This window comes from Sus scrofa, unplaced genomic scaffold, assembly GCF_000003025.6.
Source record: "Sus scrofa isolate TJ Tabasco breed Duroc unplaced genomic scaffold, Sscrofa11.1 Contig1206, whole genome shotgun sequence".
NCBI classification, from domain to species: domain Eukaryota; kingdom Metazoa; phylum Chordata; class Mammalia; order Artiodactyla; family Suidae; genus Sus; species Sus scrofa.
Window position 1 is genome coordinate 524,653 of NW_018084833.1, and position 12,939 is coordinate 537,591.

Genomic DNA, 12,939 nt, shown 5'->3' on the forward strand with positions numbered 1-12,939 from the left:
AATACCAGGACGAAGGAAGAACAACAGAAACGGTAAACACCGTAGACTGTCCTCTCAGGCTGTTAAAAATATGTTGGACAAGGAAAGCACAAGTTACACTATTGTCTAGGGGAGCTTCAGCATCAGCCAGTGTCATGTGTAAGACGCTATGGTGGGAAAGCAGTGGGGAGAGGCCGTGATGGTGTGGGCTTTTTACATCCAACTGAAGTGCTAAATACAGATTATAAACAGGCCCTGAAAAGTCATGTTTGTATTTTGAATTCCCTCGAGAAACCACTAAGATATTATACAAAACAGATAGAGTCAAAGTCAAAATAGAAAATTTTAAATGGTATACTAGAAAACCCTAAGGACTCAACCCAAAAATTACTCGAGCTGATCAACAAATTTAGCAAAGTAGCAGGATACAAGTTAACATTCAGAAATCGGTTGCATTTCTGTATACTAACAAGGAAATATTCGAAAAGGAAAGCAAAAGTACAGTACCTTCTAAAATTGCACCCCAAAAAAGTCAAATACCTGGGAATAAACCTGACCAAGGAGGTGAAACACTTATATGCTGGGAACTATAAAACATTAATCAAGGAAATTAAAGAGGATGCAAAGAAATGGAAAGATATTCCATGCTCCTGGGTTGGAAAAATTAATTTTGTAAAAATGGCCATACTACCCAAAGCAGTCTACAGATTCAGTGCAATCCCTATCAAATTACCCATGACATGTTTCACAGAACTAGAACAAACCATCCAAAAATTTATATGGAACCACAAAAGACCCAGAATTGCCAAAGCAATCCTGAGGAACAAAAGCCAAGCAGGAGGCATCTCTCTCCCAGACTTCAGGCAATATCACAAAGCCACAGTCATCCAGACAGTGTGGTACTGGTTCCAAAACAGACAGACAGACAATGGAACAGAATAGAGAACCCGGAAATAAACCCAGACACCTACAGTCAATTAATCTTCGACAAAGGAGGCAAGACTATAAAAACGGGAAAAAGACAGTCTTTTCAGCAAGTGTTGCTGGGAAACCTGGACAGCTGCATGCAAATCAATGAAACTAGAACACACCCTCACACCATGCACAAAAATAAACTCACAGTGGCTGAAAGACAAGACACCATCAAACTCCTAGAAGAGAACATAGGCAAAACATTCTCTGACATCAACCTTACAAATGTTTTCTCAGGTCAGTCTCCCAAAGCATCAGAAATAAAAGCAAAAATAAACCATGGGACCTAATCAAACTGGCAAGCTTTTGCGTAGCGAAGGAACCATGAAAAACAAACAAAAAGACAGCTTACAGTAGTTCCCGTCATGGCGCAGTGGTTAACAAATCTGACTGGGAACCATGAGGTTGCGGGTTTGATCCCTGGCCTCGCTCAGTGGGCTAAGGAGCCAGCGTTGCCGTGAGCTGTGGTGTAGGTCGCAGAGGCGGCTCGGATCCCGTGTTGCTGTGGCTGTGGTGTAGGTCGACGGCGACAGCTCTGATTGGACCCCTAGCCTGGGAACCTCCATATGCCGCGAAAGCGGCCCAAGAAATGGCAAAAAGACAAAAAAAAAAAAAAAAAGACAGTACAGAATGGGAGAAAATAATGTCAAACAATGCAACTGACAAGTGCTTCATCTTTAAAATACACAAACAACTGATACAACTCAACAGCAAAAAAGCCAACAACCCAATGGAAAAATGGGCAAAAGACCGGAATAGACCTTTTTCCAAAGAAGATACACAGATGGCCAACAAGCACATGAAAAAATGCTCAATTTCACTGAATATTAGAGAAATGTAAATCAAAACTACAGAGAGGTACCACCTCACACCTGTCAGAATGGCCATCATTAATAAGTCCACAAATAACAAATGCTGGAGAGGGTGTGGAGAAAAGGGAACCCTCCTACATTGTTGGTGGGAATGTAAGCTGGTACAACCACTTTGGAAAAAAGTATGGAGGTTCCTCTGAAAACTATACATAGAACCACCATAGGACCCAGCAATCCCACTCCTGGGCGTATATCTGGACAAAACTTTCCTTGAAAAAGCCACATGCACCCGCATGTTCATTGCAGCACTATTCACAACAGCCAAGACATGGAAACAACCCATATGTCCATTGGCAGATGATTGGATTAGGAAGATGTGGTGTATATATACACAAAGGAATACTACTCAGCCATAAAAAAGGACAAAATAATGCCAATTGCAGCAACATGGATGGCACTAGAGACTCTTATACTGAGTGAAGTCAGTCAGAAAGAGAAAGACAAATATCATATGATATCACTTATATCTGGAATCTAATAGATGGCACAAATGAATCTTCCCACAGAAAAGAAAATCATGGATTTGGAGGACAGACTTGTGGTTGCCAAGGGGGGAGGGGGAGGGAGTGGGATGGAAATGGGAATTTGGGGTTAATAGATGCAAACTATTACCTTTGGAGTGGATAAGCAATGAGATCCTGCTGGGTAGCACTGGAAACTATAACTAGTCACTTATGATGGAGCATGATAATGTGAGAAAAAAGAATGCATACATGCACGTGTGACTGGGTCACCTTGCTGTAAAGTAGAAAATTGACAGAACACTGTAAACCACCTATAATGGAAAAAATAAAAATCATTATAAAAAAAGAAACATTTAAATGGTATACTAAAAAAATGTTCAAATATCCCAGAAAAAGACAAGAAAGGGAAAAAAGAGGATGAAAAAAAAAACCACCAAAATAATAAAATGCTAGACCTAAATTCAAATTACCATTTTGAAGTGAATTACCAAATACCAATTGACTTATCAAATTCAAATTTGTCATAATTATACTAGATGTAAATGGATTTCTTTCCTTCTTTTTTTTTTTTTTTTTGCCTTTTTGTCTTTTGTTGTTGTTGCCGTTGTTGTTGTTGTTGCTATTTCTTGGGCCGCTCCCGCGGCATATGGAGGTTCCCAGGCTAGGGGTCTAATCGGAGCTGTAGCCACCGGCCTACGCCAGAGCCACAGCAACGCGGGATCCGAGCCGCGTCTGCAACCTACACCACAGCTCACGGCAACGCTGGATCGTTAACCCACTGAGCAAGGGCAGGGATCAAACCCGCAACCTCATGGTTCCTATCGGATTCGTTAACCACTGCGCCACGACGGGAACTCCCTAAATGGATTTCTTTCATAGCCCAGGAAAGTCCAAGGGTTTTAGGAGCTGAGAGCCAGAAACAGATGAAGACAAAGTATATGTTTCTTATTATAAATCACAATATCTAAATCTGTTTACAAGAAACCCACTTCAAATATAATGATAAAGCAGACTAAAGAAGAAAGATAGAAGGTGATAAACCATGAAAATACTAATAAAAAAAAAAAAGACAAAATGAAGTGGTTTTGTTACTATCACACAAACTAAACCTTAACTTTTTTTTTGTTTTAACACACCCATGGCGTGTGGAATTTCCCAGGCCAGGGGTCGAATCCATACCACAGCAGCCACCCAAGCCGCTGCAGTGACAACGCTGGACTCTTAACTGGCTACACCACAAGGAGCTTTAGAAGAAGGAGAATCGCTGTTGATAAAAGGGACAAGTCTTCAAGAAGGCCTACAATTCTAAAGGTGTGTACCTAAAAACACAGCTTTAATAGAGCAAAAATTTTTTGAAGCAAAAATTGACATAACTGAAAGTAGAAATACATAGAAACACCATTGCAGCTGACGTGAGCAGAACGTCTCTCTCAGTGATAGAAAAACTAGTAGAAAAAAGACCAGGTGAAGGCTCCAGCACTGCAGCAGCAGTGGCGCATGTTGGAACTGCGGCACGGGTTTGGTCCCTGGCCTGGGAACCTCCACTTGCCACCGGTACAGCCAGAAAGGGAAAAAAGATGAGCAAAGACATAAAATAAGTGAGGAGTTCCCTTTGTGGCTTAGCGGGTTAAGGGCCTGACATAGTCTCCATATGTGGGCTCAATCCCTTGCCTTGCTCAGTGGGTTAAGATCTGGTGTTTCAGAGCTCCCATTGTGGCCCAGTGGTTAACGAACCCAACTAGTATCCATGAGGATTTGGGTTCAATCACTGGCCTTGCTCAGTGGGTTAAGGATCTGGTGTTGCTGTGATCCAGTGTTGTACTGGTATAGCTCACAGACACGGCTCGGATCCCACATTGCTGTGGCTGTGGCGTAGGCTGGCCGCTGTAGCTCCAACTCGGCCCCTAGCCTGGGAACCTCCATGTGCCACGGGTGTGGCCCTAAAAAGACAAAAGACAAAATACAAAAGAGAAAAAGAAAAACAAAAAACAACGAATCTGGCATTGCTCAAAGCTGTGGCATAGGTCACAGTTGTGGCTCAGATCCCGAGTGGCTGTGGCCGTGGTGTAGACCCACAGCTACTGCTCCAATTTGACCCCTAGCCTGGGAACGTCCATATGCCGCAGGTGCTGTCATAAAAAGAAAAATAAAATAAGTGAATAATACGACGAACCAACTGGACACAATGGCATTTACAGCACTCTCCACCCACGGCAGCAGAATGTGTGTTCTTCTCAAGTGCACATGGAACATTTACCAAGATAAAGCATATCCTGATTCCAAAAAAACCCACAAACCTTGGGGATTCCCAGACCAGATGGTGGAGTAAAAAGACTTGAGCTCATCTCCTCTAACAAAAACACCCAAATTGCAACGAACTGTTGAACAACCCTCAACAAAATAGACTGGAAACTACCAAAAAAAATAGCCTACACCCAAAGACAAAGAAGCCACAACAAGATGGTAGGAGGGGCACTTTCACCATAACAGCAGTGCCATAGGTGCTGGGGGCAAGCCACAGACTGGAAAAAACCGAGTACAGAGGCGCCCCCACAGGAGTGAGAGTGCCCCACCCACGTCAGGTCCCCATGCCTGAGGGTCTGGCCTTGGGAGGAGGAGCCCCAGAGCATTTGGTGTGGCGGACCGGCAGGGCTTGCGTGTGCAGGGGCTCTACGAGACTGGGGGGAACAGAGCTTCCACTCTTGAAGGGCACACCCTGGCTCGAATGCGCCCTGGGTCCCAGGGCAGAGCAGAGACTCCATGAGGACTTGGCTCAGATCTACTCGCAGGTCGTGGAGAGTGTCTGGGAAGCAGGGGTGGGCGCGGCTCACAGTGGGGGTAGGACATTGGGGGCAGAGGCCCCAGGGAATCATCAACGTGTGAGCAACTCTGGGGGCAGCCATTTTGGAGAGAGCTGGCCCCACCCAACAACAGCCTGTAGGCACAAGCGGTGAGAAGCCCCAGCCAAACAACAGACTGGGTGGGAACACAGCCCCACCCATCAGCAAACAGGCAGCCTCAAGTCCTCCCAGGCACACTTCCAACAAACAAAAGTCCAGCACCAGATGGCTTCACAGGCGAATTTTACCAAACATTTAGAGAAGAGCTATCACCTATTCTTCTGAACGATTCCACAAAGTTGCAGAGGAAGGAACCCTCTCAGAATCATTCTATGAGGCCTCATCACCCTGCTCCAAAACCAAAGATACCACAAAAAAAGAAAATTCCAGGCCAATATCACCAATGAAGATAGACACAAAAATCCTCAATGAAATACTAGCAAACTGAATCCGACATTATTCAAAGGATCATACACATGATCAAGTGGGATTATTTATCCCAGGGAGGCAAGGATTTTTCAGTATCCACAAATCAGTGCGATAAACCACATTAACAAACTGAAGAATAAAAACCGCATGATCTTCTCAATAGATGCAGAAAAAGCTTTTGACAAAATCCAACACCCATTTCTGATTGAAAACCCTCCAGAAAGTGGGCAGAGAGGGAACATACCTCAACATAATAAAGGCCATATATGATAAAACCACAGCTAACGTCATTCTCATTGGTGAAAAGCTGAAAGAATTTCTGCTAAGAAGTTCCCGTCATGGGTCAACGGACATGACCCATGAGGACGCAAGTTCAATCCCTGGCCTCATTCAGTGGGTTAAGGATCTGGCCTTGCCTTGAGCCGTGGTGTAGATTGCAGATGTGGCTCTGATCCTGAGTTGCTGTGGCTCTGGCATAAGGCTGGTGGCTGCAGCTCTGACTCGACCCCTCGCCTGGGAACCTCCATATGCCTCGGGTGTGGCTCTAAAAAAAATTAAAAAAAAAGAATTTCTGCTAAGATCAGGAACAAGATAAGGATGCCCACTCTCTTTTTGTTTTGTTTTGTTTTTGTTTTTAGGAATGCAGGTGGGGCACATTTCCAGGCCAGGGGTGGAATCAGAGCTGCAATGCTGGCCTACGTCACAGCCACAATGCCAGCCACAGCAATGCCAGATCCAAGCCACATCTGCAAACTACTCCACAGCTCATGACAATACCAGATCCTTAACTCACTGAGTGAGGCCAGGGACCAAACCTGCATCTTCATGGATACTAGTTGGGTTCATTGTCACTGAGCCACAATGGGAGCTCCCTCACCACTTTTATTCAACAGAGTTTTTTTGGGAGGTCCCGGCCATGGCAATCAGAAAAGAGAAAGAAATAAAAGGTACAAAAATTGGAAAAGAAGAAGTAAGAAGGTCACTGTTTGCAGATGACATGATACTGTACATAGGAAATCCTGAAGATGCTACCAGAAAACTACTAGAGCTCATCCATGACTTTGGTAAAGTTGCAGGATACAAAATTCATACACAGGAATCTCTTGCATTTCTGTACACAACAACAAAACATCAGAAAGGGAAATTATGAAACAATCCCTTTTATCATCACATCAAAAAGAATAAAATATTTAGGAATAAACCTACCTAAGGAGGCAAAAGACTTGCACTCTGAAAACTATAAAACTCTATTGAAAGAAATCGAAGATAATGCAAACAGATGGAAAGACATAGCATGTTCTTGGATTGGAAGACTCAATATTGTCAAAATGACTATACTACCCAAGGCAATCTACAGATTCAATACAATCCCTATCAAATTCACAGAACTAGAACCAAAAATTTAAAAACTTGTATGGAAACACAAAAGATAGCCAAAGCAATCTTGAGAAAGAAAAATGGAGTCAGGGAGCGGAGGAATCAGCCTCCCTGACTTCAGACTATACCACAAAGCTACAGTCATCAAAACCATATGGTACTGGCACAAAAACAGAAATATAGATCAATGGAACAGGATAGAAAGTCCAGAATTAAACCCATGCACCTACGGTCAACTAATCTGTGACAAAGGAGGCAAGAGTATACAATGGAAAAAGACAGTCCCTTCAATAAGTGGTGCTGGGGGAAACTGGACGGTGATATGTAAAAGAATGAAATTCGAAAAAAAAAACCCACAAGAAAAGACATTAAACATTGCTAATTATTAGAGAAATGCAAATAAAAAATTACTATGAGGCACCACTTCACACTGGTCAGAATGGCCATCATGAAAAAGTCTACAGGAGTTCCCGTCATGGCGCAGTGGTTAACGAATCCGACTAGGAACCATGAGGTTGCGGGTTTGATCCCTGCCCTTGCTCAGTGGGTTAATGATCCGGCGTTGCCGTGAGCTGTGGTGTAGGTTGCAGACGCAGCTCGGATCCCGCGTTGCTGTGGCTCTGGCGTAGGCTGGCAGCTACAGCTCCGATTAGACCCCTAGCCTGGGAACCTCCATATGCCGTGGAAGCGGCCCAAGAAATAGCAAAAAAAAAAAAAAGTCTACAAACAAGGAGTTCCCATTGTGGCTCAGTGGGTTAAGAACCCGACTAGTATCCAGGAAGATTTGGGTTTGATGCCTGGCCTTGCTCAGTGGGTTAAGGATCTGGCATTGCCATGATCTGCTGTATAGGCTGCAGACGTGGCTCCCATCTGGTGTTGCTGTGGCTGCAGCACAGCCACACCTCCATTTTCACCCCTAGCCTGGGAATTTCCATATGCTACAGACGTGGCCCTAAAAAGGAAAAAAAGAACGAAAGTCTACAAACAGGACTTTCTGCTGTGGTGCAACAGGATCAGCAGCATCTCTGTAGCTCCAGGGCGCAGATTTGATCCCTGGCCCAGCACAGAGAAATAATGGAGCTGGCGTTGCCACAGCTGAGACATAGGCCACAATGCATCTGGGATCTGATCCCTGACTGGGGAGCTCCATATGCCTTGGGGCAGCCAAAAAAGAAAAAGAAAAGTCTGCAAACAATAAATGCTAGAGAGGGTTCGGAGGAAAGGAAACCCTCCTACACTGTTTGTGGGAATGTAAATTGGTGCAACCACTATGGAGAACAGCCTGGAGGTTTTTAAAAAACTAAGACTAGAACTACTATATGATCCAGCAGTCTCGCCCCTGGGCGTCCATCTGGAGAAAACCATAATTCAAAAAGATACTTGCACTCCACTGTTCATTGCAACACTACTGACAGTAGCCAGGACACGGAAGCAACCTCAATGTCCACTAACAGAGGAGCGGATCCAGGGGTGGTGTAAGTATGTACATATGATGGAATATTACTCAGCCATTAAAATGATGAGGTAATGCCATTCTCAGCAACATGGATGGACCTAGAAATTACCACACTAGGTGAAGCTAGTCAGACTATGAAAGACAAACATCATGTGACACCAGTTATATGCGGAATCTAAAAAAAAGTATACAAATGAATGTATTTGCAGAACAGAAACAGACTCAGACTTTGAACACAAACTTACGGTTCCAGAGGGGCCGGGGGTGGGGAGGGGTGGATGGGGGAGCTGGGCCTGGCCTGTGCACACGGAGGTACGTGGACTGACTGGCCAAAGGGGACCTGCTGTCGAGCGCAGGGAACTCGACCCAACATTCTGTGATAACCTGTGTGGGAAAAGAATCCGGAAAGGAACGGATGTGTCCACATGGATCCCGCTGTCGTCCGCAGAAACGATCGCAATGTCGTAAATCAACCAGACTCAACAAACTTTAAAGACGGAAAAGACCTTAGCAAATTCAAAATAATCAAACAGACAAAGCGTGTCCTCTGATGAGAATAGAATCAGGTAGACACCAGTAAGAAAAAGATGTCAGGAAAACCTCTGGTCACTTGGGAATTAGGCAATACAATCCTAAATAACCAATGGGTTAAAGAGTAAGCCAAAGGGACACATTAAACATGTAGTATTTAAATTTATATCTATTAGTATAAATTATTAAACTATTTTGAACGGAGTGAAATTAAAATAGAGCATATAAGAAAACTGGGAAATGCAGCTAAAGCACTGCCTAGAGGGAAGTTTATAGCATAAATGTTTACATTAGGAAAGCAGAAAGGGGGAGTTCCCGTCCTGGCGCAGCGGGAACGAATTCGACCGGGAACCATGACGTTGCGGGTCCCATCCCTGGCCTCGCTCAGTGGGTTAAGGAGCCGGTGTTGCTGTGAGCTGTGGTGTAGGTCGCAGACATGGCTCGGATCTGGCATGGCTGTGGCTGTGGTGGAGGCCGGCCGCTGTAGCTCTGATTGGACCCCTAGCCTGGGAACTTCCATGTGCCGCAGGTGTGGCCCTACAAAGAAAAGAAAAAGAAAAGCAGAGATATCTTAAATCAATAATCTAAGCTCCCACCTTAAGAAATCAGAAAAGGAAGAGCAATATAAATCCAAATCAAGCAGAAGAAATAGAGAGAATTGGAAACCAAAAAACATTAGAAAAAGAATGTGAAACCAAAAGCTGACTCTGGAAAGATCGATAAAATTGATAAACCTCCAGCAACACTGGCCAAAAAAAAAAGTGGACACAAATCGCCAATATCACGAATGACAGAGGTCTGTCACTTCAGACATCGCAAAAGGATGGGAAAGGAATGCTTGGAACAATTCTGTTCACACAAACTCAGCAGCTTGAGCGAAATGGACCAAAATCCATGAGCTACCAATACTCAGTATGAACTAGATAACTCGATTAGCCCTATCACCAGTAAAGAAATTGAACCTGCGGTCAGATGGGTTCTGAGAAAGAAAGTCTCAGATGGTTTCACTGGCAAATTACGCACAACATTTAAAGAACTACAGGGAGTTCCCATGGTAGCACAGAGAGTCAAGGATCTGGCACTGTCTCTGTAGTGGCCCTGGCTGCTCCCGAGGTGGGGTTTGATCCTCAACCCAGGAACTTCCATGTGCCTTCGGTGTGGCAAAGCAATAAAGACAGAAAGGAGAAATACAAAGTCTGCGAAACGCTTCCAGCAATTAAAAACGGAAGGACGACTGCTAAGGCCTTTACCAGTCCAGCGTTCTCCCAGTGCTGAAGCCAGCCCTAAAAGAAAACCACCAACCCTTGTGAACACAGAAAAGTCCTCCACAAGTACAATTATTCGTTGCTGCTGTTGTTGTTTGGCTACACTCTTAACATGCAGAATTTCCTGGACCAGGGATCTAACCCTTGCCATTGAAGTGACACCACCAGATCCTTAACCCCCTGAGCCTCCAGGGAGCTCCAGATGCAATTATTCTTTGTTGTTGTTGTTGCTGTCTTTTTTTAAGGGCCAAGCCCATGGCATATGGAAGTTCCCAAGCTAGAGGTTGAATCAGAGCTGCAGCTGCCGGCCTACGCCCCAGCCACAGCAACTCGGGATCCGAGCCAGGCCTTCCACCTACAGTGTAGCTCAAGGCAACGCCAGATCCTTAACCCACTGAGTGAGGCCAGGGATTGAACCTGCATCCTAATGGATACTAGTTGGATTCGTTACTGCTGAGACACAACAGGAACTCCCAGATATAATTTATTCTTATTCTTTGAGGCTGTTCTGTTCTATAAAGTCGCTGCAAACTCCAAGTCAGCCCACACTGGGCCGGCCAGTGCTCCCGGGGGGAATACGGGCTCAGGTTCCCGAGAGCACAAGCTGCAAAAAGACATCACTGAACAGACCGTGAAAAGGACTCTTGTCTAGAGCAGGAGCTGAAACAAGAGGCTGCATGGCCTTGTTCAACCTCAGCTGAGAACGTACATATCAAGTCACTCAGGTTTTTCGCTGCTCTGCTCATGTCCACACATGTCCAAGAAAACACTGCAGTTATCAACCTGGACATCAGAGAAGTTTTTTTTGCGGTTGGTGGGCAAAATTGCAAACACAAAGTCCCCTGATGAGGCCCAACTGTGTTAGCAGATAAACTCCAGGAATGTATAAAGAAAGCCATCACTGCACCCAAGGGAAGTTTATCCTGAGGATGTGGGCGGGTCCAGTATCCAGAAATCCTTCGAGGTGAGCCGCCACACCGAGCACCCAAAGAGGAAAATCACTTGAGCATATTAGTGGGTGAAGACCAAGTGGGGGACAAAACGCAGCCCTCGTGTGTGACGAGAACCCTCTGTCAGAAGGGAGCTAGAAGGGAACTCCACCCCCCGCATAACACCTACTGACCGGGTGCAGCCGTCACCCTACCCCCTCCCACCCAGCTGGAGGTCTGGGCCGGCGAGCTCGGTAGGGAAGAGGGGTGAGAGACGCAGCTGTCCCTGTTACAGACCCTGACCGTCCACCCCAGAAGCTCCTGCGACCAGTCGGTGAGCACAGCAAGGTGGGGGGTCGAGGTCAACCACGAAGACCTGTGCACCTGCTTTCCACCAATGCATAATTGAAAACCGAATTTAATGAGTACTGTGGACAGTAGCTCCCCGCAAAAATGAAATACTCAGGTATAAATCTCATAGACAGGCACGGGCTCATTATTCTGAACACTAGACAATACAGAGGGAAAAAATTGTTGAAGACCTAACCCCTAAATAAATGGAGACAACTGATATTGTGTCCATGGCTTTCTCCCCAAAGTGATCATAGATTTTTGACATAATGCCAATAAAAATTTCAGAAGCGTTTTGTACATGAAGAGGGGCTAACTATAGAATTTGCCATGTCTGTGCACATGGGTCAGAAAAAGAATTTTCCAGCACAGCAAGGTGAGGAGAAAGAAGAGTTTTTTGAGACAAGAGACAGAAGGGACACTGCTTGTGCAGCAGACGACTTCCTGGGGATCAGGGGAGCTGACCTGGGTGCGAGGTCCTGTCTGTTGTCCTGGCCCGGGGAGGGGGAGGTCTCAGGATACACCCGCTGACCTGCTGATTGGTTGGAGAAAGAGGGGTCCTAGCGATACTTTCCTGGTTGGTGGGGAAGCTAAGGCTCCACTGGGGCGGGGTGAGGAGGGGGCCACACACCTTTCCTGGGGGGGGCAGGGAAGAGCTGGAAGCTCAAGGTGAGGGAGGGGCGTTACAGCGAGACGCTGGGGCGGCAATAAGGGTCTGGTCGTTCTTCGTCTGGGCCAGAGGCTTTGAGTTCAGTCTCCTTGAAGGGGCAGCGAAGTCCCACAGAATTTATACGGAAAGGCACAGGAACCAGAATGGCTAAAACAATTCTGAAAAAGAAGATTGCAGCTGGCAGATTCACACTGCACGATATAAGCTTTCTGCGTGGCTGCGTGATCAAGCCAGGACTGAGGATGAGCTAAACACAGCCGAGCCTAGAAGCAGGCCCACCCCAAGGTGGCCATCCGCACAGAGGCGCAGAGGAGTCAGGGAGAAAGGGCAACCTCTGGACAGCCGGCGCCCGAGCCTCGCCGCCCACGTGCAGGAGCGACCACGGCCGCATTGCACAGCCAGAGAGCCGGGCCCCCAAATGCCTTCAGCAGGGGCCGGGGCTTAAGCAACCTCAGCTCCTCAGAGCCCCTGGACTGCACGCAGGCCGAGGGGAGGCCTCAGGCCAGCCGAGTGCAAGAAGCCAGGCTGAATCCACCTCTGCGCCCTCCTCCCAAAGACAAACCGTTAGCAAGGGCAGGGCAGGGCAGGGCTGGGGGTGCCAGGCTGGGCTGGGGCGCTACGCGTGTGCTCGGAAAGGGGCAATTTCACCGCATGCTTGAAAGCCACCAACCCGCTGGCAGAGAGGCTGGCGCGGGCCTCCTCCTCCTCCTCCTCCTCGCCTGAGTCCGCAGGCGGGTCCGCCCCTTGGCCTTTGCTCTGGTCAAGTCCTTCATCTCAGGGCCTTTGCAGTCACCTGACTCGACC

At 46.4% G+C, this 12,939-nt stretch overlaps 1 protein-coding gene across 1 annotated transcript in view; it reads right to left on the reverse strand.

Moving 5' to 3' along the window:
* LOC106507765 (translation initiation factor IF-2-like) overlaps window positions 1–12,938 on the reverse strand; it is a 26,139-nt gene extending 13,201 nt beyond the window's left edge. The window contains exons 1-3 of the mRNA XM_021081245.1: window positions 12,806–12,938; window positions 12,097–12,293; window positions 11,931–12,000 (exon numbers count right to left, since the gene is read on the reverse strand). The gene's annotated coding sequence lies outside the window, so the exon portion shown is untranslated. The remainder of the gene's footprint in view (window positions 1–11,930; window positions 12,001–12,096; window positions 12,294–12,805) is intronic.
* Between the last annotated feature and the right edge of the window lies 1 nt (window position 12,939).